This window comes from Equus caballus, chromosome 9, assembly GCF_041296265.1.
Source record: "Equus caballus isolate H_3958 breed thoroughbred chromosome 9, TB-T2T, whole genome shotgun sequence".
Classification (NCBI taxonomy): Eukaryota; Metazoa; Chordata; class Mammalia; order Perissodactyla; family Equidae; genus Equus; species Equus caballus.
In genome coordinates this window covers 8,278,414-8,304,035 of record NC_091692.1, presented here as the reverse complement: position 1 = coordinate 8,304,035, position 25,622 = coordinate 8,278,414, and the positions used below count along the sequence as shown (strand labels likewise).

Sequence of the window (25,622 nt, the reverse complement as noted above, 5' to 3'; positions counted from 1 at the left end):
GAACACATAAAAAATGAAAATAAACAATTAACTCTAATGCATCCGGGTTCACTGCATCTTCGTGTTAGGGGCGTTGGAGCCTAGAGGATGCTGTGGCAGTGCATGAACCCACATACAATAGGAGTTTCAGAGTCAGAGCAATCATTCTGCAATGTTTGAAAGTTTCCATGGGAACAACACGATTCTGTGTTCTGTTTAGAAGCTTAAAATATGTGGTGACAAGAAAGCATTGCTGTAACATACCATGTGAGGATGATTCAAAGATAAAGGCCTATAAAAATTAACGGTCAAAGAAGAATGCGGACTAGTAAAGCAACAACCACCTTATTATAAACAGAGGTAATATAATTGGCCACATATGGTCACACTATAACAAGACGAGAGTCATTGTGCTCTTTAAGCCAGTTACACATTTACATCCATACCATCAGGACCCAATGGAGGAAGCAACTGATATGTCAACAGCCTTGGGGAAATGAATTTCTTCCTTTATTAATACTTTCTCTGACATCTAATTAGCTACTAAGAAAACAGCTTAACAGTGAGAACAAGTACTTAAAATAAAACCATCCTAATGAATTACCACCGTCACCTTTGCTTAAAAGTAGAGCAGGCTTTGGAAACAATAGACTGTAGGCTACAGAGGGTTAGAGGACAGGTAACAATTCAGATGAAAGAAAATCACTGGGCATTTGAACTTCACTTAATTGCCTCATCTCGAGATTTCAAAACAGAAAGAAAATAAAGCTTAGTCTCTTTACAGGTCACCATGTGATTTGTAAAAGAAAATAATAATATACATACCTACAAAAGATCTTTGTAAAAATTTTATGTCTTCTGTAAGTTACCACAATTTTGAAGACTTCTGGTAAGGCTCCAAAAAAAAATCAGAGAACCATAAAAATACCATTATAAATCTTTTATTTGGCCAAATGTTTACTGGCCCACAACAGTTTTACAACCTTTTCTGAGATTTAACCAATATTTCAGAAACAAAGTGTCATTGATAGTAAAAGATGAAAAGATTTTTTTTAAATTTCCTTGATGTTTGACTTGTTTGAAAATAGATTTTTTTTACCTCCTTTGGGTAAGTTGATGCTGATTTGCATGGCTGTGTCGAGTGAAAATAGCTGATAATCACTGAATATTCTCAGTCACTGTTCCACTAACTTTTTCTATGCACCTGCTTCATCCTTCTTTTTGAATTATTTTTTTCTTCACTCTAGACAACGTGGTGGACAATGGCAATCACTAGCTACAGAGTTTTATAGATTGTAGTTTAGTTCACCATAGATGTTAAATTGACTTTGTCTTAGATGCGTTCCCAAGTTCTCAAGGAAGGAACTAGAAGGACTAGTGCAGGTTTAATACCAAACTCTGAAATTGCTACTTTGTCTATATAATGGAGGGAAAAAATTTAAGGAAGAAAGTTGGCTCTACCTTCAGATTTTACCCAGATTCTGACCAATTTTTACCACCTTTACTGCTGTCTCTACTGGGATTACAGCAATGCCTCTTAACTAGTCTCCATACTTCCACAAGTGCCCTTTTATGCTTGTTCTTAGCCACTGATTGAATGTATTAGATCAAGTTACTCCTTTTCTCTAAATCCTGCTATTACTTTCCTTCTCACTGTGAATAAAAGTCAAATTCCTAACACGGCCTACAAAGTCCAAGGGAATCCTCCCCAGTGATGGTCCCCATCTCGCCCGTTCCCCATCCCATTACTGGTATCTGATCTTCTGACTTTATCTTTTTCTGCTACTCTCTTTTTCTCACTACTCTGCTGCAGCCACACTTGCCTCCTCGCTATTTCTCAAATTTGCCAAACACCTCTTCAGGGTGCTTGCACTTGCTCTCCTCTTTATCTGGGAAGATATTCCTTCATAATGACTCGTGGCTGCCTCCCATAGTTCCTTCAAGTGTTTGATCTGATGTCACCTTCTCAGTGAGGCTTTCTCTAACCATTCTATTTGAAAACTCAATGCCTCTGTGACAAGCAGACTTTTCAGATAGTTCCCTTGATCCCCACCTCCTGTCGTTCATAATCTTGTATAATCTGTTCCCCTTGAGTGTGGGAGAGGCCTATGACTTGCTTCTAAACAATAGACTATGGAAAAAATGATAGGATATCACTGTCATTATTATATTACATCATATAAGACTCTGTCTTGCTGGCTCACTCATTCTAGAATCTCTCTTTCCATTATTGACTTTGATGAGGCAAGCTGTGATGAACTTTACAACACACAATAAAATTATCTACCAACAACGTGAGTGAGCTTGGAAGCCAATTCTTCCCCATTTGAGCCTCCAGACAGGAATGTAGCCTTGGTGAACACCTGGATTGCAGCCCTGTGAGACTCTGAAACAGATAACTCAATTAATCCCAGCATGGAATCCCAACTCACCAAAACTATAGGACAATATATGTTTGTTGTTTTCAGCCCCTAAGTTGGTGGTAATATGCTACACAGCTTAGAAAATAAACACTACCTCTCTAACGTTCGAGGATCTCCATACTCCCAAGCCATGTTACATTTTTTTCTCTATATACTTATCGCTTTTCTATATACTATACATTTACTTATTCGTTCATTTCCTAGGTCTCTCCCTACTAGAATGCAAGTTCCACGAGAGCAGAATTTTTGTCTGCGTGGTTAGAAGAGTATCCAGTACATAGTAAGCACTCAATGAAACACTTTTTGAATGATGATGTCCACTGAACTTTACAAGCTAGATGAGTATTGGGATTGAATTTACAGTCAATTCAGACACACACACACATACACACACTCCACAGCTAACACCTAGTTGAACTCTGCCAGAAGACTTTTATTTTTATTTTATATCAAACGCATGATGTAAATGAGCTTTTCCCTTTTAACTGATAGATTTGGCATTATGTAGAAGCAGCTTCCATCTCTGCTTAAAATAAAATCCGCATAAACTATAGCAGGAATCGTAAGGAAGGCACCAGGGATGAGAATTGTTATACGCAGACTGGTTTATGGCACAAATTTGTGGAACTGCCCTCATTGGAGTATGATAAAATTAGGGCTAAGTAGATATTCATCTCTCTGAGATAATACAGTTATAGCTCTGCTGGAAGCCACGGCTATTAAGATGTTGCAAAGTTCATTCTATCTCTGTGATATTGTGATTGGGGATTGAGTAAAAGAAATATGATAATGTTCTTTATTGAAAAGAAAAGAGAACACTTCTGCTTTTGCCCAGAAGGAATTAAAAATTTGTTTTCTTTTCATTGAGAACCCTAACTTGCCTAGTTGTAGATCACTCTGTTTTTACTGTTACCCGCAGAAGAAAAATATAAAGGTTACATGAAAGATATTCATAAATATTAATTTTCCCATATCAAGAAATGTCCCTGGGTCTATTTTCTCCCAAAATGCTATTTAGCCCAGTTTATCATTACATACTGTGTTGCATTGTCAGATAAAGTTTTCTTATCATTGTTATTTTTGCTTTAATCAAATAAAAGACCATTGGAAAGAGAGTAGAAGGAGCCTGATTGCAAAAAAAAAATATAAATAAATAAATATTCTTACTTTTTTCCCCCTGTTATTAATACATATTTAGTTATCCTTTTTTTCATTCAACAAATGTTTATTGAACATAATCCATGGAGCAGTTGATGTGTTAGGAGATAACCAAGAGAGATGGACTCAATGTGAGTCCTAGGAAGCCTATGATCAGTGAGGGGGCAGAACAACAGCTCGGTACCTTTGAGGTGTGTAGGAAGAAATTGTTCTGCCTTCCATTGTGAAGGCTGCTGCAGATCCAGTGGATCTAAATGTGATAGACGATTGCCCTGTATTTGTATAATGATTTGGTAAGGGTGCACATCAGTGCTGAGGTGTAAGGGACAAATTCGTTTCACATCCAGATCCACGACGTATTTGGAAGCAGCTTCCTAACAACAGCATTGAATTTGTCAGAATACGTTAAGAGGCTACAAGGGTGATACATTCTAGATCTTTAGCTCTGGTTAGGTACAATATTTTCCTTCTTTAGATTGAAGCATACTTTAGTCTATCTCTATAGTAAATCAGCCTGAAACATTCCAGCCACATATAATCTTACTGGGCCACCTCCTAAAAGTAAATAAGTGTCTCATCAAGAGAAATGTTCTTGAATTAATCCAAAAAGTCTCCGAAGATCTTAATCACAACATTTGAAACCACTGAAATGAAGTTGATGAATTTCATGTGATAAACAGCAGTACCTTAGAAGCAATTTCAGATGTACAAATAGCTTCCATCAGTTCCCTTTCCTAATTTGGACAAGATTCTATTCACTCTAAGTATTAAGAGCTGTTTGTACACCACAGTAGCTGCAAAACTCAATTTACTTCCAAATGTTCTGTGAGGTTCCTATCACAAAGTATTCATTTAACAGCATTTATTTTAAAAACAGTGAACATACTAAGTATAAAAACTATACAAACCTTTCTGGAGTCAGGATGAACAAAGCAGACTTGTCTTTGAAATCAAGAAACCAAGAAGGGAGACTGCTATAGACAGAATGGTTGTAGCCCCTCAAATTCATCTGTTGACACCTACCGCCCACTGTGATTAGGTACTTGGAGGTGGGCCTTTGGGAGGTGATTAAGTCATGAAGGCAGAGACCACCATAAGTGGGATTAGTGCCCTTATGAAAGAGACCCCAGCGAGCTCTCTGAACGCTTCTGCCACGTGAGGACACAGCTAGAAGACAGCTGTCTGTGATCCAGGAAATGGACTCTCACCAGACGCCGCCTTTGCCAGCACCTTGATCACAGCCTCCAGAACTGTGAAAAATAAGTTTCTGTTGTTTATAAGCCACTCAGTCTATGGCATTTTGTGATAGCAGCCTGAAAAGACTAAGACAGAGATGGAGAAATATTTTTATGGAATGAAGTAAATGTTATTATAAAGATAAGTTCAGGGTTTTATGAGCACATAAAAAAGAATCCTTTAGACCAAAGTAAACATACATCTTAACTGCCTGATACAAACCCAGCATACGCCCTTCTTCTCCAACATATTTATTAATAACTCTTCTCTCTCTCTCAACACTGTCCTAGTTTTGATAATAAATTACCAGATCATACTACCTAAAATACACTGGAGAGAGTTAGGTGGGTGGAGAAAGAGGGTTGAAGCAAGAAAGGCTGCCCTGGATCACACATCTGAGAACCGCAAATAAATATCTTAGTGTATTGGAGCGTTGGGATATGGTTTGGGTGACAGGTTCCTCCCAGACAAGAAACAATAGAGTTATGCAGAAGCCAGATAATGAAGGCCCTTCTTTGCCTTGCTAACAAGTTTGGAAGTGTTTTTTTTTTTTAAATCTTGAATGTAATGAAAGCCTTTGAAAGCAAAAGCTTCAAAGACCAGATATACGTTTTAGAAAAAGCACTGTGGCAGTAGTGTGGAGCATGAATCACAAATTAAAGACATGGACACTCATTCAGAGACAATTTTAATAGTTCAGTCAAGAAATGTTTCTAATCTATGGATATATTAACAGAAATAGAAACTGAGGTATGAAATTGAAAAATATTAGAAAATACAGTCTATAGGACTTGGTGATTGATTGGGTATAATGAAGTCAATGATTAAGAAGGGTGAAGAATGTTTCCCAGGTTCCTTGATGAGCCAGTGGGTAAACATTTATTACTTTGGGGTGAGGGGTAGTGGTGGAGAGGTAGGAGAAGATAATGAGATGAATAGGGGGTATATACATTGCTTTTAAGTGGCCTTATAGAACAGTGCTTAAGACGGTGGACTGAGAAGTAGATTATAATTCCCCTGAAGGAAAAGACAATATGCCCAGAACAGTCAGCACAATATTGAAAGACAACAGAGTTGGGGACTGACACTATGTGACTTCAGGACTTAACTTTAAAGCAATGGTAATCAAGATAGCATGTTATTGGTGAAAGAATAGACAAATAGATCAATGGAACGGAATAGGGAGCTCTGAAATCGACTCACGTAAACATAGCAAACTGATCTTTTCCAAAGGAGCAAAGGCAATACAATGGGGTAAAGATAGTTTTTTTAGCAAATGGTTGAAATGGCTAGAACATATGGACATCCACATGCAAAAAAATGAATCTAAATACAACCTTCATGCCCTTTACAAAAACTAGCTTAAAATGTATCACAGGAGGAGGATCCAAGATGGCGCCATGAGTAGTCCTCTTTGTCTCTCCCCCTTCGAGTCTACAATTATTTGGACACTCATCGCTTAACAAAGGATATCCAGATAGCATCTCAGGACGTCTGAGAGACCCATGCGACTATACATCGGAAGGCGGACGGACTTCCCTCCGGGAGGATGTGGACATAGGTGAAAACTCTCCGACCCTGACCGAACAGCCTAGTACCTGCAAGAGGCTTTCTTCCAACGGACGCCCCCAGAAGATCAACACACACCTAGGGCAGGAGCAAGCACACAGCAGAGGAGCGACGGTGGAAACAGGTGACCAGAACCCTACCTAAACCCCCCGCAATTACTCCTAAACGCAGAGGGAAACCCTAGAATTACACACCTGAGCCCACCGGGAGAGTCTCGCCCCACCATTGGTGGGGAGATCCCGCCAAGTGTTCACGGTGCCCGGAGGGTCCCAGAGAGAATCACAGAGGGTACGGCGGCCCCCCGGCTGCCACTGCCTGCATGGTGGGGAAAGGGATTGCCAGAGATCTCAGAGAGGACTGGGGCTGGGTGAAGCTCCAGAGGCCGGCTCCACGCCCCTGAGGGGAAGCTCCAGAGTTCCCCCTGGGCAGCAGACAAAACTCACTGTCTGCCATTAGTGGAGGGGCCATGCCTAGCATTTGCAACTCCGGGAAAGTCCCAGAGAGAATCCCAGAGGGTGAGGTCACCCCCAGCTGCTGTTGCCCACCCCATGGGGCTAGGGATTGCCGGAGATCTCGGAGAGGACTGGGGCTGGGTGAAGCTCCAGAGGCCAGCTCTGCGCCCCTGAGGGGAAGCTCCAGAGTTCTTCCCGGGCAGCAGACAAAACTCTCTGTCTGCTATTAGCGGAGGGGCCACGCTCAGCATCCACAACACCGGGAGGGTCCCGGAGAGGAGAAAATCAGGCAGGGCAGCAGCTGACCAGCTACCACTGAAATCAGGATCTCCGGCTATCCCCCAGACAGGGCAAAGGGCTCCCCGAGTTCCTGGGGAACAGGACTGGGGCTGGGTGGAGTTCCAGCGACCCAGCTCTGTAGCCTAGGGTAAACCCTACAGGCTCACAGCAGCCTCAGGGAAAGCCTCTGCACAGCAGTAGTAGAGAGCACCCATCCGGCAGCCACAAGGCTGGAAGACCCCGGGACAAAAGTAGCATAGCTAGGTGAGCTAACCACAGGCTGTAGAAGATGCCAATAGCTCTGCTGCGACCTGTAGTGGACAAGTGAGATTTTGTGGGTGCCGACAGTGATGGAGCGGCAAATATAAGTGATCCTACCCCTGGCCGCTGGAAAAGCCCAGAACACCATTGCAGACCCCAAGGAGGGAACACGTCTAGGTGGGCTGCAACAGTAGGCACCAGCAGCCTGAAGCCCCCCGTGATGGCCCCCATGGCAGAAGAGGGAATCCAAAGGACCACTGTGACTATGAGGAGGGGCCCAGGCCCAGTTAGCAACTGCGGATAGGGTTCCTGGTTGGTGCAGTATAAACAGCTGCTCCCCCACCATACCAGCAGAAACAAGTGGAAGGAGCAACTAAACTCTATCTCTATGCGGAGGCACAAATCTACAACATCAAGCAATATGAAAAAATATATTAAATCTCCAGAACAGAAGGAAAATAACAAATACACAGACAACAATCTCAAAGAAAATGAGATATATAACCTAAATGATGATGACTTCAAAACAGCCATCATTAAAATACTCAATGAGTTAAGAGAGAATTCAGATAGACAACTCAATGAGTTCAGGAGCTATGTCACAAAAGAGTTTGATACGATAAAGAAGAACCAAACAGAAATACTGGAAATGAAGAACACAATAGAGGAGATTAAGAAAAATCTAGATGCACTGAACAGTAGGGCTGATAATATGGAGGAAAGAATTAGCAATTTGGAAGATGGGAATATAGAAATGCTGCAGGCAGAGGAGGAGAGAGAAGTAAGACTAAAAAGAAATGAAGAAACTCTCCGAGAATTATCAGACACAATTAGGAGATGCAACATAAGGATTATAGGTATACCAGAGGGAGAAGAGAAGGAGAAAGGGGCAGAAAGCCTATTCAAAGAAATAATGGCTGAGAACTTCCCAAATCTGGTGAGAGAGATGGATCTTCAGGTGACAGAAGCCAATAGATCTCCAAACTTTATCAATGCAAGAAGACCAACCCCACGGCATATAGTAGTGAAGCTAGCAAAAGTCAACGACAAGGAGAAAATACTAAGGACAGCCAGGCAAAAGAAACTAACCTACAAAGGAACCCCCATCAGGCTATCAGCAGATTTCTCAGCAGAAACTTTACCAGCTAGAAGAGAGTGGAATGATATATTCAAAAATCTGAAGGACAAAAACCTACAGCCGAGAATTCTCTACCCAGTGAAAATATCCTTCAAATACGATGGAGAAATAAAAAATTTCCCAGATAAACAAAAATTAAGGGAGTTCATTGCCACAAAACCTCCTCTTCAGGAAATCCTCAGGAAAACCCTCATTCCTGAAAAATCAAAAGAAGGAAAGGGGCTACAAAACCAAGAGCAGAGGAGATAAGTAGAAGGACAACAACAGAGAGTAGCAGCTCTTCATCAGAACAGACTAAACTATGGGACGAGAAACAAAGGAAATTGAAGAAAACTGGGAAACAAGACGTAAAATGGTAGTGGTAGGCCCCCACATCTCAATAATCACTCTAAATGTAAATGGATTGAACTCCCCAATCAAAAGACACAGAGTGGCAGGATGGATCAAAGAATGAGACCCAACAATATGCTGCCTCCAGGAAACACACCTCAGCCCCAAAGACAAACACAGACTCAGAGTGAAGGGATGGAGAACAACACTCCAAGCTAATAATGAACAAAAGAAAGCAGGTGTCGCTATACTAATATCAGACAAGGTAGATTTCAAAGCAAAACAGATAAAGAAAGACAAAGAGGGACAGTATATAATGATAAAAGGGACTCTCCACCAAGAAGACATAACACTTATAAATATATACTCACCCAACACAGGAGCACCAAAATTTGTAAAGCAACTCTTAATAGAACTAAAAGAAGACATCAACAACAGTACAATAATAGTAGGGGACCTCAACACACCATTAACACCAATGGACAGAACATCCAGACAGAAAATCAACAAGGAAATAATAGAATTAAATGAAAAATTAGACCAGATGGACTTAATAGATATATATAGAACACTTCATCCAAAAACAGCAGGTTACACATTCTTCTCAAGTGCACATGGAACATTCTCAAGGATTGACCATATTTTGGGAAACAAAGCAAACATCAATAAATACAAGAGAGTTGAAATAATATCAAGCATCTTTTCTGATCATAATGCTATGAAACTAGAAATCAACTACAAGAAAAAAGCAGAGAAAGGTGCAAAAATGTGGAGACTAAACAACACGCTTCTGAACAAACAATGGATCATTGAAGAAATTAAAGAAGAAATCAAATATTATCTGGAGACAAATGAAAATGAGAACACCACATACCAAATCATTTGGGATGCAGCAAAAGCAGTCCTAAGAGGGAAATTCATCGCAATACAGGCTCACCTCACTAAACAAGAAAAAGCTCACATAAGCAACCTCAAACAACACCTAACAGAACTAGAAAAAGAAGAGCAAACAAAGCCCAGAGTCAGTAGAAGGAGGGAAATAATAAAAATAAGAGCAGAAATAAACAATATTGAAACAAAAAAGACAATAGGAAGGATCAATGAAACAAAGAGTTGGTTCTTTGAAAAAATTAACAAAATTGACAAACCTTTAGCCAGACTCACCAAGAAAAGAAGAGAGAAATTGCAAATAAAATTAGGAATGAGAAAGGAGAAATCACAACAGATGCCAATGAAATACAAGGGATCATAAGAGAATACTATGAAAAACTATATGCCAAAAAATTGAACAACTTGGAAGAAATGAACAAATTCCTAGACTCCTACAATCTCCCCAAACTGAATCAGGAAGAAATGGAGAATCTGAATAGGCCAATCACAAGTAAGGAAATAGAAAAGGTAATCAAAAACCTCCCCAAAAATAAGAGTCCAGGACCAGACAGCTTCTCTGGAGAATTCTACCAAACATTCAAAGAAGACTTAATACCTATTCTTCTCAAACTATTCCAGAAAATTGAGGAAGATTGAGTACTCCCTAACACATTCTATGAAGCCAACATCACTCTGATCCCCACACCTGACAAGGACAACACAAAGAAGGAGAACTACAGGCCAATATCACTGATGAACGTAGATGCAAAAATCCTCAACAAAATTCTGGCAAACCGAATACAGCAATACATCAAAAAGATTATACACCATGATCAAGTGAGATTTATACCAGGGACACAGGGATGGTTCAACATCCGCAAGTCAATCAACGTGATACACTACATCAACAAAATGAAAAACAAAAACCACATGATCATCTCAATAGATGCAGAGAAAGCATTCGACAAGATCCAACACCCATTTATGATAAAAACCCTCAATAAAATGGGTATAGAAGGAAAGTACCTCAACATAATAAAGGCCATATATGACAGACCAACAGCCAACATCATACTCAATGGACAAAAACTGAAAGCCATCCCTCTGAGGACAGGAACAAGACAAGGGTGCCCACTTTCACCACTCCTATTCAACATAGTACTGGAGGTGTTGGCCAGAGCAATTCGGCAGGAAAAAGAAATAAAAGGAATCCAAATAGGTAACGAAGAAGTAAAACTCTCGCTGTTTGCAGACGACATGATCTTATATATAGAAAACCCCAAAGAATCCATAGAAAAACTATTGGAAATAATCAACAACTACAGCAAAGTAGCAGGGTATAAAATCAACATACATAAATCAGTAGCATTTCTATACACTAACAATGAACTAACAGAAAAAGAACTCAAGAACTCAATCCCATTCACAATCACAACGAAAAGAATAAAATACCTTGGGATAAACTTAACCAAGGAAGTGAAGGATCTATACAATGAAAACTACAAGACTTTCTTGAAAGAAATTGACGACGACATAAAGAGATGGAAAGACATTCCATGCACATGGATTGGAAGAATAAACATAGTTAAAATGTCCATACTACCTAAAGCAATCTACAGATTCAATGCTATCCCAATCAGAATCCCAAGAACATTCTTCACAGAAATTGAACAAAGAATCCTAAAATTCATATGGGGCAACAAAAGACCGCGAATTGCTAAAGCAATCCTGAGCAAGAAAAACAAAGCCGGTGGAATCACAATCCCCGATTTCAAAACATGCTACAAAGCTACAGTGATCAAAACAGCATGGTACTGGTACAAAAACAGGTCCACAGATCAATGGAACAGAAGTGAAAGCCCAGAGATAAAACCACACATCTATGGACAGCTAATCTTCGACAAAGGAGCAGAGGGCCTACAATGGAGAAAAGAAAGTCTCTTCAACAAATGGTGCTGGGAAAACTGGACAGCCACGTGCAAAAGATTGAAAATTGACCATTCTTTTTCACCACACACCAAAATAAACTCAAAATGGATCAAAGACCTAAAGATTAGGCCTGAAACAATAAGTCTTCTGGAAGAGAATGTAGGCAGTACACTCTTTGACATCAGTTTCAAAAGAATCTTTTCGGACACTATAACTCCTCAGTTGAGGGAAACAATAGAAAGAATAAACAAATGGGACTTCATCAGACTAAAGAGCTTCTTTAAGGCAAGGGAAAACAGGATAGAAACAAAAAAACAGCTCACTAATTGGGAAAAAATATTTACAAGCCACCTATGCGACAAAGGGTTAATCTCCATAATATACAAAGAACTCACACGGCTTAACAACAACAAAAAAAACAACCTGATCAAAAAATGGGCAGAGGACATGAACAGACATTTCTCAAAAGAAGATATGAATATGGCCAATAGACACATGAAAAGATGTTCATCATCGCTAATCATCATGGAAATGCAAATCAAAACTACGCTAAGATATCACCTTACACCCGTTAGATTGGCAAAAACATCCAAAACCAAGAGCGACAAATGTTGGAGAGGTTGTGGAGAAAAAGGAACCCTCATACACTGTTGGTGGGAATGCAAACTGGTACAGCCACTATGGAAAACAGTATGGAGATTTCTCAAAAAGTTAAAAATAGAAATACCCTATGACCCAGCCATCCCATTACTGGGTATCTATCCTAAGAACCTGAAATCAGAAATCCCAAGAGTCCCTTGCACCCCTATGTTCATCGCAGCATTATTTACAATAGCCAAGACGTGGAACCAACCTACATGCCCAGAAACTGATGATTGGATAAAGAAGATATGGTATATATACACAATGGAATACTACTCAGACATAAAAAAAGACAAAATTGGCCCATTCGCAGCAACGTGGATGGACCTCGAGGGTATTATGTTAAGCGAAATAAGCCAGTCAGAGAAAGACGAACTCTATATGACTCCACTCATAGGTGGAAGTTAATATATTGACAAGGAGATCTGATTGGTGGTTACCAGGGAAAAGGGGGGGTGGGGGGAGGGCACAAAGGGGGAAGTGGTGTACCCACAACATGACTACAAAAATGTACAACTGAAATCTCGCAAAGTTGTAATCTATCATAACATTAATAAAAAAAAATGTATCACAGACCTAAATGTAAAATGCAAAATAATAAAACTCCTAGCAGATAACATAGGAGAAAAGCTAGATAATCCTGGATATGGCGATAACTTTTTAGATACAATGCCAAAGGCACAATCCATGAAAAGAAGAATTGATAAACTGGACTTTATTAAAATTAAAAACTTCAGCTCTAAGAAAGGCAATGACGAGAGAATGAGAGGACAAGCCACAGACTAGGAGAAAATATTTGCAAAAGCATATCTTATAAAAATTGGTGTCAAAAATACACAAAGAACAGCTGAAACTCAAAAATAAGGGAAAAAACTCTATTAAAAAAGAGGCCAAAGGCCTTAACAGAAGCCTCACCAAGGAAGATATACACATGGCCATTGAGTGTATGAAAAGATGCTCCACGTCATACGTAATCAGGGAAATACAAATTAAAATGACATGAGATACTACTACACACCTAATAGAATGGCCAAAATCCAAAACACTAACAACACCAAATGCTGGCAAAGGATGTGGAGCAACAGGAACTCTCATTCACTGCTGCTGGGAATGCAAAATGGTACAGCCACTTTGGAAGACAGTTTGGAAGTTTCATACAAAACTAAATGTACTCATACCACATGATCCAGAAAACATGCTGCTTGGTGTTAACCCGAATGAATTAAAAACTTATATCTGCACAAAAACCTACACGTGGATATTTATGGCAGATTTATTCACAAATGTCAAAACTTGGGAGCAACCAAGAGGTCCTTCAGTAGGTGAATAAAGTGTGGGATATCCTGACAATGGTATATTATTCAGTGCTAAAAAAGAAATGAGCTATCAAGGCATTAGAAGATGTGCATATTTTTAAGTGAAAGAAGCCAAGCTAAAAACGCTGCACGCTATAGCATTCCAACCCTACGACATTCTGGAAAACGCAAAACAACGGAGACAATAAAAAGATCACTGGTCATCAGGGGTTGGCAGAGGATAAATAGCAGACTGTAGAAGACTTTTAGAGCAGTAAAAATACCCTGTATGATAACATAAGGATGAATACATGTCATTATACATTTGTCCAAACCCACTAAGAGTGAAACCTAATGTAAACCATAGAATTAGGGTGATGATGATGCGTCAATGTAAATTTATCAGTTGCAACAAATGTACCACGCTGGTGGAGGGTGTTGATGATAGGGGAGGCTATGCAAGTGTAGGGGCAGGGAGTATATGGGAAATATCTGTGCCTTCCCCTCAATTCTGCTGTGAACCTAAAACTGCTCTAAAAAAAAGTCTTCATTAAAAAAAAGACAATATGTATCCATCATGTGCAGCTCTGTGTCCCCAGTGCCAACTAGAAGCCTTGATAAATAGTAAGTGTCTAATTAACTGTTATTAAATGAATTAATGATTAATTTGTTATATGGACTTGGTTTTAAATCCCAACTCAACTACTTGCTAGATGGACAAATATGAGCAAGTTATTCTTATAAACCTCAATTTCCTCATTGAAAATCAGGATACAATAAAATCTAATTCACTGAACGTTTGTGAAAAGTCAGTCATTTAGTATATATGGATGTACTTTGTTAACTATGAAGTGACTCAGAAATTTGAGAAACCATTATTATCACATAGTGTGTTCTAAAGGATCGAAGCCTGTAGGGTTTCCCCATTGCTAAACCCAGTTACCATATCTACCCCCACACCATGTAAAGTCCCAGAAAACGTCTGAGCCTCCACCTCCCCAAACTGTCAGACTGGAAGAGAAAAATCTATTTCCAAGAAGCTAAACATGTTCTGAAATGCAGAAAAGCTCAGCGTAAACCGGAAGATGACAAACCATAGTCTTTCCGGATGCATGTGTACATACTGGAGAATAAGTGTGTGCATCCTATAGTTCCCGGCAGTTCAATCTTCCAGGAAATCATACCGTTCCGTTTTTAGACCTTCCCCTAACTCCAGAGTTATGTTAGAAATTGCAGCTTAATTACACCTCAAGATCTATGATTTATTTCTCTAGTCTCCTTTGCCCTGCAAATCTGGATGCCACATTCTCTCTACAGGAAGTGCTCATGGATACAGAAGAGTGTGCTGTATGGACCATCCAGGGTTCTTTGCTGTAAGTCATGTATTTGGCGCATTGGAAAAGCTCTGGCTCTAAAAATTAACCGTGTGCCGACTTCCTATAAGCACACCATTTAAGGCGTGTTAGAACCTTGCAGTTTAAAGACAGGCTGACTTTCACTTGAACACTGTGCCTTCCGCAGATGCCCAGAAAAAGAGATATATTGATTGGGGAGGGGGGTGATCCTGGATCTACACAAAAAGAGGTATGTTAAAGGGGACATGATATCAGATCTCATCTCTTCACAGAGCAAGGTCTCTATAAACCTGTGAGTACCTCCCTAGGAAGTCTGTACAACAAAACCTAAGTCCCATTTTCAAAGATAGCAGCAGAAACCAGCGTGAATGAAATCCATGGCCCAAGTCACAATAATTTGATTTAAAAAAAACAGTGTTTGTAGTGGATTGAAAACTCTATAAATTAATTTTTTAAAAAACAATTTTTAAATGATACCCATAAATGGAAAAGCCATAAAGACTTCATGTTTTAGCACTTGGTGGCTATTAAAACACCATACTTTAAAAATTGGTAACTAAAGGAAAAAATTAAGGATTCACCTTCTATTCATGTAGGAACTCTAAGATAACCAAATAATTCCAGTTCATTGGAAAAACTCTTCTTTACAAAAAAAAAGGAAAAACAATCTAATAATGTAGAAGGAATGGTGGAGCTAGAAGACTATCGTTCTGCAACCCCTAAAGAATTGGACTTATGCAAGAATTATCAACTGGCATTTAAAAAATCAGGGGGTTTACTTGACGAAGACCCAGACATTTGTTTAGTTCCACTATAGCTACTCCGTGGATTACTTTCTAGACTCAAGGGAAAAATTGCAACTGAAATGGAGGGGTCAGGCTGTCATCATCTTTGCCCTGGGATCAATTTTAATATCATTAATGAAGGGCCAACCAGATATTAAAGTGTCTCCTGATATAGTGTAATAGGTAATATACAGCATCACTAGGAAGTGTTCTAGCTGAAGATGTTGAGCTTGAATCTATCAAATCTTTAGACCTGAGTCTACATACTCCATTTCGTGGGAAATATGGGGATAGATGAATAAGGTAAATGTGAGCACCAGGAAGCAACTAAACCTGTGCTGGACAGTTGCCTCTATCCACAGGTGGTGGCTATTTAAATTAAATTATAAACTTAATATAAATTAAATGACAAATCCAATTGCTAAGCCACTCTAGCCACAAGTGTTGAGAGCCACAAGTGGTAAGTGTCTACTTTATTCTTCAGCACAGACATGACAGGGCAGAAAATTCTGTTGGACAGTCCTGAAAAAAGACAAATCCAGAAGTTAGGGCTTTCCATGACTAGAGGTATTCAAAAAATTAGTCTCATGAGAAAAAAAGAAAACACTGTACTAGATTATAAAACTTCCAACAAGAAGATTGCATCTGGTTTGAATAGCCAGAAAACACATTTTGGGGACATCCAGGGAAATCTGAATACGGACTGGGTCTTAGACAAGAGGAAAATTTATTAATGTGAACAGGCAAATAAAGTGCTATTACTAGTCATCTCAGGTTGATGGGAGTATGGTGTCTTCTTTTTTGTTATTTATATATATTTTCTAAATTCCTACAATGCACATGTAAGACTTCTGAGATAATAAAGGGTTATTTCAATGTTTTTAAAGGTGATATTGCTCACCTGCCAAGAAGAAATTTCAATGGCTGCTCTTGACCTGGGTTCACTCTTGCTTACATCATTTGTCGTAAAGGAGAGGAACCTTCTGGGAAAGCTCTAGGCAGCCCGAGCCAAAGTCCATGGCAGGGCATGGATGTGAAAACTTGGAACTTAGTAATAAAGTGAAGAGAGTTTAAAGTGGATATTGAAAAACAAAACCTTATGGGCAATGACAAAAACAATTAAAGACTGAAAGCAAACAGCCGAAACCAAACAAACAGAAATGACAGCCATTGGAGAGATTAATGGCTAGTTCTAGAAAATTATTAAGAACAGATATGTTTCACTTCCGTTATTCCTCTTGCCAGGATATCATTAACCATATAGAGACATGGCCATTTCGGGGTTGCAACCTTGGAGATATTCCTTTTCTTTCTGTTTTGACATTGAATTTGGAATTTGTCTAAACCAAATTGCTCTTCCTACTGAGAAATTTGTTCTTAGCTAAGTCTCTGCTCCCTTTCTCATTCTGTGCATCCTATTTAGGGACACCAGGGAATTTGTCCAAATACCTACTTATTTTTGCTACTGCTACAGCCTCTATTTTCTCAATTGTTCCACCTGCCTCAGATATACATTCAGCAACAGTTCTTATCAAAGTCATTTCATGCCACCCAGATTCATCAGCTCTTCCCTAAGGTATTGTCCTCTGAATTTTTTTGCAACCAATTGCAAGGTAGCTTACTTGCTTATGCAAAATCCATTATATTCTTCGCATTCACTATGATAACTTTCATTTTGTTTAGAGTACAAACATAGCCATTTAAAAGAAGATCATGCTCATTGAAAACAACCCATAGCCCCAGACTCCCAGGAATTTTGCAACATCTCTGTGATCTGGTTTGGGATGAAGCAAAGTGAGCAGCAGTGGCTGGGTTGGGCTTGCAGAAAAGCCTTTTAAGAGAGATGCTCTTCAATCTTTTTCCCTTTATTTTTCTTTGAGCCTGGATAGCAGGTGCAGGCACCATCTTTGTAAGCAGGAGGATGAAAGCCAGATCTAAGGATGGTGGAGTGGAACCCAGGACATGAGGAGTATCTTGTGGCTGCTGCATTTGTTAGGCTGCCTGCTTGTAGACGCCTTGTTACATTTCTTTTGTTTATCATTTTTCTTGACGTGCAAACAAAGATGATTTTGACTAATGCACAGAGAAAGCAAAAAGTATCTCATAAGCTGTTTTCAAATATTATTATTATTATCGTTAGGAAAGGTGGCTTATAGCTGGACCCATAATACTTGAGATCTCCTTTGTGTTTAGTGTAAATTTAAAGATTGTCTGATTTAGGGAGCAGAAGTTTGTGTTTCTAGTACGTATGTTTTTTAGCTAGAAATATAAAACCTGGTGTATCTTTATTTTTCAAATAGGTAGGGAAAATGTGCTCATATTTTAAGTCAAAATCAAGATTGAAGTACAACCATAAGAAATAAGAAGACTGAAGTCACATTTTCTTTTCCCCTAACTACCAAGTCAGAGTAAAAGCATAAATCCAATAAAATCTGATTGAATTCTTAATCTAGGAAATCTATCTGAGCGCTTGAAGTTGAAGATCACATTAATGTTATCTTAACCAAGCTTGCTAAAGCTCACTCAGCTACTGATAAAACAAATAATAGCATGCATCCTCCTAATAAATACACATTATATTAGATTTTAAAGAGAATTTCCTCCTACTTTTACTGAATTATTTCAAAATCCTAGACACTGGAAAGGCTGTCAAATTCCCTGAAAATATTACCTTTGTGTTCTCTTTTCTGCCAGCAATATAAAGCAGATGATACAGGCATTCTTTAAGTTCTTAAAGAAAATGATTTCAAAAAGTTTATATATGCATTTCTGTGTATTTCTATCCATAAAAAGATAGGTACACATGTTTATCTGTTTAATTCTATCTACAACTGACTTGAATTTCTAACTGTTGATAAGCGGTATGTCATTTAGAGATCTCCTGCACCATATGGAAGAGTCCTGTCAGTGCCCACACATCGTCAATGAATTGTGCATGGTAGGTTTTCATACCAAATCTTCCACAGATGTGACCTGATTCCCTTATAGATTTCTCTTTCTACATTGCTTTACAGCAGTTAAATTTGGACAATTATACAGACTCCCATCTCCTATGCAGCACTTACGAAGTTTAACATCTTCACATTACGACAAAGAGCTTCCAAGCAACAAAAGGGATGGGAGTAACACAAAAGCACTAACATAGAGGTTCTCTCCTCCAGAAAACTTTCAATGTGAGCAAGTAAGCAATGAAATTAGGAATAGAGTTTCCTACAACTACCTTTCTCTCACCGCTCACAAATCCCCAACTTATTGATGAGTTCAGGGCAGACAATGATATTGCTTTAAAATCTCAAGTTCCATGACGTGATATTGCTTCAAATCTTAGTGAAGGGGTGATGCCAGGATGGCACGTCAGCATGGGCCCTTGGCACCCTCCTACAAGTTTAATAGTTGTAACATAGTTTGTTGAAAGAAATGGCCAGGAAATAACGATAATACAAGAACACTAACTAACTTCCTAACAATAACAAAGACGGTAAGATACTGCTGGGGAGATGGAGAGTTGTCTTGGAACCATCTGGGTAGGAGTGATGTGGAGGACAGAGCACCACAGCTTGAACAGGGAGGGGACCGCGAGGGTGGCTATGGAAGAATAAATGAGGCAAAGCTGTTTCAATTCTTCTCTGGTTGAATTCCTATCCTGGAATGCAGCTTTCCAATTGAGGGTGGAGGGAGACGGAATAAAAACCTGGACCTGGACAGATATTTCGGGGGGTGAAATCAAACCAGCATCCCTCCAACAGCTCACATTATTTTGTTTGTACAAAATAGGAAAAGGTACCCCTTCCTCAAGTTAAAATCTTTTGAGGCTGTAGGTCATTATTTATATTAATAAAAATGTAACCATTTTTACTATTGACATGAAATCTTTGTCTATATATCATACAAACCAAATTATTAAACACAATGTACAAAATTCAAAATTTGATTAGAATGGTTAGGTAGTCAAAGTTACCAGGATATAATTTGTTATAAAATAGTCACCTATCTCTATTTCATGGGAATAAAATTTTTTATTGCAGTTTAAATACTTACTGGCTCCAATATCTTGCTTTTGATAAAAATAGTCATTGGACTTAACAGACTTTCTTTTGATGTTGCGGAAGTGATTTTTTATGAATTATTATAGTGAGAAGCTATATTCTGCACTGTTGTAGTTTTGTTGTTGTTTTTGTAATGCTGTCCTGACCCAGTTCTGTGGCCCTGGCTAGAGGCCAGATAGTTCCTCTTCTTGAGCAGCTCATTAACTCCACTCTCTTACCACCTCCCTTGTCAGGCTTTCACATTCCGGGTCACTTTAGTCTCTAATCACCAGACCAGGTACCACACCATCAGCCTCTATTCTCCAGAGCCAAGGAAATTATTCAAATTAGCTTATCTTAGACCTGCTCACCCTGCCTTGGCCTTTCCTTCGCACAGAAACCACAGTAAAGGCTCTTGCCCGCAGCTCCCCTCTCTCTCTGCCTCTTGACAGACCCTGGTGCTTCCCGAGTGGCCCTACCTGGTGTACTGTGCTGTCTCCTGGGGACTGTGAGAATATCAAAACTGTGCAACTCTTTCCAGTTTCCCTCTCTTGATCTGTGTTTGTCTTCACCATACCTCACCCAAGGTAATATGGTTAAAATAACTGTTAACTCATATTGACAAAAATAAATATACCCTTAGAACTATAGGAGTATTTGGAAATGTGTGCAATAATTTTTTTTCTGGAAATAAAATATCGTATTCTAAAAGACTCACTTGATTTTAGAAAACAAGCTAAGGTTTCATTTACCCATCCGTTGATGACTTATCAACTACCACTCCTTACTAATTTTATCAGTCAGTTTTATTAGGATGCAGTAGCACACGGCATATACAATTTAAAGAATTGTAATGAACATCTAGAATGCTAAAAGGTCAGGCTATACATTCAATATTGTACATTTTTGAGAGTGATATCTTTGTATCAAATGTAGAAAATAATAGACTTAGAAATTTAGTTTGGATCATAGGTGGACTAACTATGAGATTTCAGAGAAAAGTGGTTATTTTCCTCCTTTTTCTAAAATTTTCTGAAATGAAGATATTGACAATGTCAAGAGACTGCAATTCCTTTAGCATTAATAACGTATTTTTCTTATTCACTGTTTTATTTTAACCTTCAAGTAATTTTCTAATCTCTTTAAACTTTTAAAGACACTATATAATTGAACTTTAGTTGCTGCAATATTTTGCTTTCAACATTAATATTAATAAAGAATCATGCCAAATCAGTATTATGCAAATCATTTAAAAACATAGTTTTTCAAATATGTACCTTTGGTTTAGCTTCAACAATGCCTATCGTTATTAAAATAATCAACAATTTCTGAGAGATTCCATGTTGCTTCTGAAATTTGTGGTATTAGGGACCAGCTCAGCTTTCCCATGATGTATTTGACAATGGTTTTGAAGCTAAAAAATTAGCTTTATAGCTATTAGATGTTATATAAAAACTAAGAAATCGATTTTTTTGCTACATTATTTACTATAGTTTGAAGAATGAGTAGAAAAGTAATATAAAAAGCCCTAATATGGTTTTTGAAGCTTTTCATTGGAAATTGATACTCTGTGCATATTTGCAGCATTGTTCCATCTTTGGCCCCTGAAATAATTTGTGTGTAAGTTCTTATTTTTAAGTGTCTGTACTAATCTATAGCGCTTCTCAAATGATATGTACTTGAGAAAATTCAAAATATGTTCAAATAAAGAAATATCTTTATTCAAAAGCCAACGAATCTAACAAGAACTGTTGTCTGTTCTACATGATTCATCTCAAAATTGTATCTTTAAAAAATTAAGTAACAGCATTTCTTTTTTTCCAAAATGATTTCAGTTACTACATCCACTATAATTTTAGTGCTCTCTAAAAAGTTTTATTTTTTAAACAATGCATGACATCCTTTGATGTTGATGTTTGATTTCTGCAGAAATGATTAAGAAAATGTTATAATTTTCTACTATAATTTTTGCCAAATGAAAATAATTCTCATTTTCTTATTCATACAATTTCATGAACAATCATCAGAATGTCAGCCTTCACCATACCAAAACTGAATCACATTCATTCAATAACAGCACGTTGATATTTTTTTATGTTCTTATAGTCTATTCTTCAGCATTTCTATTTGCATGCTTTCCAAATTAAATTTAAATGTGAATACATAGCATTATTGTTGACAAACATTTCATTTTCTTTTATTTAGTAAGAATATCTGATGAATGTTGCCAATTTTTGTACTAATTCTCATTCTTCGGTGGATTTTTACTATTCCCCCAAAGTTTGCAATATAGACAGAATACAGAATAGTTTGTAGTAGAATAAAATAACCTGAATCTAGTGATTAATTTGACTATTTGGAATAATTCATATGAAAGTGGTCTGAAATTCTTTTTTCTGTAATGATTTTCAGAAGTTTGAATTTTGTACTTGACGTGGTTAAATTTCAAAAAAACTGTAACATTGCATAATACTCAAATCACACAACCACATACTTGGAACAGCAGAAAGTAAATTCAGTTAAATAAATTCTTCTGTTTTGTCTTATGCTAGTTTTTTTAATTGAAATGTTAGTATTTGTCAAGGAAATAAAAGTAAACTCACATCCTCTTCCATCAGTGACCTATCTTTATTATATTCTATTAAAGTTTGTAGCTCTTAAAGTATTTTCCTTTTCCTGGCATTATATCTATTTTTTCCAAATACTCACTAATTCAACACCCTAACAGTTTTCTATGCTCTATTTTCTGATTCTAATCATTTTTTTTCTTTCTGATATTTAAGGAGAAAAAGCTACAATTAAATGTTGTGCTCATGAAATAAGTGTAACAAGAAATAAATAATGTTTATAACAATTTATGGGTCATCATATGAAAATTTCTTATTGAAGACTATAAAATAATTATGGATTATTACTGGCAAATGAAAGTTATTTGTTACATAGTTATTCATGTTATAGTGAAAGTACTTATTGGCTTAAATTGGGAAATCAAAAACTAATTTAAATTGGAAAATCAACAAGACAGTAAAAAGGGGCATGTGATAGTCTCTGTAGCACTGTAATATAGTTTTCTTAAAATGTTGTCTTGACCCAGATTTGGGGCCCTGGCTAGAGGTCCATCAGGTCCCCTTTTTGATGAAGTCCACACCCCCAACCATGTCACTGATTAGGCTCTCACACTCCAGGCCATGGTGCACCTACTCTAGTGACCCCAGGGTCAGGAACCGCACAACTAGGGACAGCCTCTATTCCCTGGGAACCCAGGAAATTATTCAGATTAACAAATCCACAGCGAAGCTACAAAACCTAGCTGAGCCCACCTCACTTGCCACAAGAAGCTGCTGCCTGCAGCCCCAGCTTGCTGTCACCCTGGCCCTGGGTGCCACCCACTGGCAGCCTTTTCTTGTTTGGAGCTATAAGCAACAAAAAGTTTAGGCTTTCTTCTGTCCAAGTGCCATTGTGTTGTGTTCCATCATCAAAAGAGTCTTTACATAAAGCAAGTGTGGAATTGTAGGTAGTTCAACAAGTGCACTTATACCACGAAGGCATTCTTTTAAGATACACGTCAATCAGTACACCAATTGGAATTCCGTCTTCTTCTATGAAGGTCCTCTTTATTTTACTTTTGGTCAAATCAGTGAAGTCTTTCTAACGTCAAACTTGCCCATCTTTCATAATTTGAAATAGAACATTTTAGACCACCCTTGTTAGAACAAGACATTATACCATCCTCTACTGGAAAATTTTTGTAAGACATACAAATAATTTATCTTGGGAATCAATTAGTTTTAAGATATTTTAAAAAATAAAAATAATATAGACAACTATGATGTTTATAGTGTCCTTTAATGTGACACTCTTGTGTAATATGCGCCTTGAGAAACCACACGAAGCAGCTCTGTAATGAGGTATGATTCAAGATGGTGTTATGGTCCTTTCCCTTCCCTTCTCTGAATCTATCGTGACTGACATACACAAAATGCTTTCCTAAAATCCTCACTAGATATAGTAACTTTAATCCAGTGGGAATTATGAGCTCACAGGTCCAAATAAGAAATATCCGGGGAATAAAATAAGCTGAGGGAAATGAGACCAAGAACTTGACAAACTTATAGCAAAATTTGTATAGAGGATTAAAGAGCCAAAATAGGCAAGACACAACTGAAAGAAGAGATCTGTCCTCACCAGATCTCAGGACTTATTATGAAGCTACAGTGTTTATGACAAAACAATGCTGGCAGAGCAATTGAACACTGCTCAGTACACAGGTTAGAGAACTCAGAATAAGATCCATGTATATGGACAACTAAGTCATATGACAAAGAGGACAACAGATTGGAGGGAAAGGAGGGGAAACTGGACAATTAATACAACTGGAAAAAATAAAATAAAAATGGATCCCCATTTCACAACATATATGAAAATGAACAGCAGCTGAATTACAATCTAAAATTTTAAAGTCAAAATTTTAAATTTTTACTAGGAAATATAGGTACATAGTTTTCAGATCTTGTGTTCTGGAAAGATTTCGCAAATGACGTGCACTCAAAAACTGACTATAAATAAAATGATTGGTAAACTTGACTATATTTTATTAAGAATTTATCAAAAGATAAAGTAAAAATATGAGTTAAAAATTGGAAGAGGATATTGTTAAAGCATATAACTGGCAATTAGTAGCAAAATTTAAACAATTCATACAATTTTAATAGACTTTACTTTTTAGAGCAGTTTTAGGGACACAGCAAAACTGAGCGGAAAGGACAGAGTTCCCATATATTCCTCACCCCAACACACACACAACCTCACAACAATCAATATCCTGCACTAGAGTGATACATTTGTTAAAAACTGGTGAACCTGCATTGACACATCATAATAACCCAAAGTCTATGGTTTACGTTAGGCTTCACTCTTGGTGTCGTACATTCTATTGGATAAGAGAGAGCCGTACTGAGCAAAGCAAATTGCTGATGATACACAGTTTGGGCGATGTGCTGTGTGGTTACAGAGGCAGGAAAGGGCTGCCACCAGCCTTCAAAACGTGGTCGCTGGAGTGAGTCCACCACCTCCGAATGGCTGAATTTCAGATCGTGAGGCTGTCATTGACTGGTTGACTTTCAGGCTTTCGTTGTTCACTAACGTGAACACTAACATTTAAAACTAGTTCTCGTGTTTTCAGGGTCCCATGGCTAAAGAATGGCATTTTCCTAGGAGCGCAGGGACTTTTTCATTCTTGCTCCACATGTGTATCCTTTATATCGGAGAGACTAACTTGCTCCAGAACATGATTTTCAATCTCGGCTGCAATTTAGACCCACATCAGGAACTTTTAAAACTCCTAGTGTCTAGGCTGCACCTTGGACCAAGTAGATCAGAATCATTAAAAGCAGACCTAGGCATCAGTAGTTTCGGAAGCTTCCCCGGTGATCCCAATGAGCAGCCAGCTGTAGTTGAGTTGACGGAATGAATGCAATGATGCTCATTATCTCTTTGTTAACAAATCTTTTTTAATAGATGGGCGTCTGTAAGCTTATCTCATTGTTTTGGGCTCTGATTCCACTTAGCGTGCACATGTGGAACTCACTAGCTTTGTGAACAATAAGTATCAAACCTGGGAAATTTTCAAAATTACTTGGGGATCTGTCGTGTAAAGAATCTTTCCAGGTGAAGCTTTGCTTACCAATATTGAGAATGTGGTGTCCTCCTTCCCTCTGGATCTTATAGATCCATAATAGCCACATATTAAAAGTTTAGCTGTGATTACTTTAAAAACAAAACTAAAAAACGAAAAATGTCTGTTACCCTTGAGAGACTCATATTGATTACAACTTGTTAGGCCAATGTTAAGTGTCCAGCCACTCGGGAGATTACAGCCCATTACACTACAGCTATT

General features: G+C 38.1%; 1 long non-coding RNA gene across 1 annotated transcript; it reads left to right on the top strand.

Moving 5' to 3' along the window:
* Positions 1–188: 188 nt before the first annotated feature.
* On the top strand, positions 189–24,278 carry LOC111775078 (uncharacterized). The gene is made up of 3 exons (XR_002810576.2): positions 189–339; positions 2,607–2,682; positions 20,179–24,278. It is a non-coding gene; the product is annotated as an uncharacterized lncRNA (long non-coding RNA).
* The last annotated feature ends 1,344 nt before the right edge of the window (positions 24,279–25,622 follow it).